Source organism: Gossypium hirsutum, chromosome D02 (genome assembly GCF_007990345.1).
Source record: "Gossypium hirsutum isolate 1008001.06 chromosome D02, Gossypium_hirsutum_v2.1, whole genome shotgun sequence".
Classification (NCBI taxonomy): Eukaryota; Viridiplantae; Streptophyta; class Magnoliopsida; order Malvales; family Malvaceae; genus Gossypium; species Gossypium hirsutum.
The window spans coordinates 18,946,748-18,947,857 of NC_053438.1; the positions used below are offsets into that span (position 1 = coordinate 18,946,748).

The 1,110-nt window shown below is 35.9% G+C and overlaps 1 non-coding gene across 1 annotated transcript; it reads right to left on the reverse strand.

The window, feature by feature from the left end:
• Positions 1 to 787: 787 nt before the first annotated feature.
• LOC121215188 (small nucleolar RNA R71) lies at positions 788 to 894 on the reverse strand. The gene has a single exon (XR_005910917.1). It is a non-coding gene; the product is annotated as a small nucleolar RNA R71 (small nucleolar RNA).
• Positions 895 to 1,110: the final 216 nt, after the last annotated feature.

Genomic DNA, 1,110 nt, shown 5'->3' on the forward strand with positions numbered 1-1,110 from the left:
TCAATGTCATAACTTTTCTATACCTAATCCAGTCCTTGTGAAGATGATCTCACTTACCAGTTTATTACTTGATTTGACATGCATACTTGCACAGTTCACATATCTGATTCACACACGAAAAGTTTTCGGCGCTATTGCCGAAGATTGACAATTTGGTGTTATTTGGTTTGGTTATTTTACTTAATATTGTTAGTTTTATTTAACATAGTTTATTCTAATTCCTCTAGTTTTGCCATCAGTGCATAAGTATAGGCATTCCTGCTAACAAAGAATATCCTTTTGACCCAGAAATTGAAAAAACTTTACGAATAAGGCGAAGAGAACTGCGAAAATGGCTAGGAACGAGAATAATCATGGTGTAAATGATAATCCAAATAGTCAAGATGCTAATCCTCCTGTTCGTAGGATGATACTTGGTATGGATGAAAATTTGAATGGTCAAGGCACTAATCCTCATGTTCGTGGGGTGTTAGATGACCGAGATAGACCAATCCAAGAGCAGTTTGAAATGAAATCGGTAATGTTTCAAATGTTGCAAACAGTAGGATATCTTGGTGGACTGCTCACTGAAGATCCAAGATTGCATTTACAACTTTTTCTAGAGGTTTTTGACTCGGTTAGGAAATAGGGTGTGCTAGAAGACGCTCTACGACTTAAACTATTTGCATATTCTTTAAGAGATTGTGTGAGAGCATGGTTGAATGTTTTGCTGTCAGGAATAGTGGCATCATAGAATGACCTTTGCCAGAGGTTTTTGCTATGGTATAATCCCCCAAATATGAATGCTAAGCTTAGAAATAACATCACACATTTTTGGTAATTGGAGGATGAAACACTATATAAAGCTTGGGAATGATTTAAAGATTTAATTCAAAAATGTTTGATGCACGGGTTTCAACACTAAAATCATACAGAGATATTCTATAATGGGCTTAATGCACATATGAAGATGGTAGTTTATGCTTCGACCAATGGTACTTTGTTGGATAAATATTATAATGAAGCAGATGAGATTTTGGAAATGATTACCATCAATGATTATCAATATCGTACCACAAGAGTTGGGACAAGCAAGGGAGTTGCTGGTACTATGGAGCTGGACACAATCAC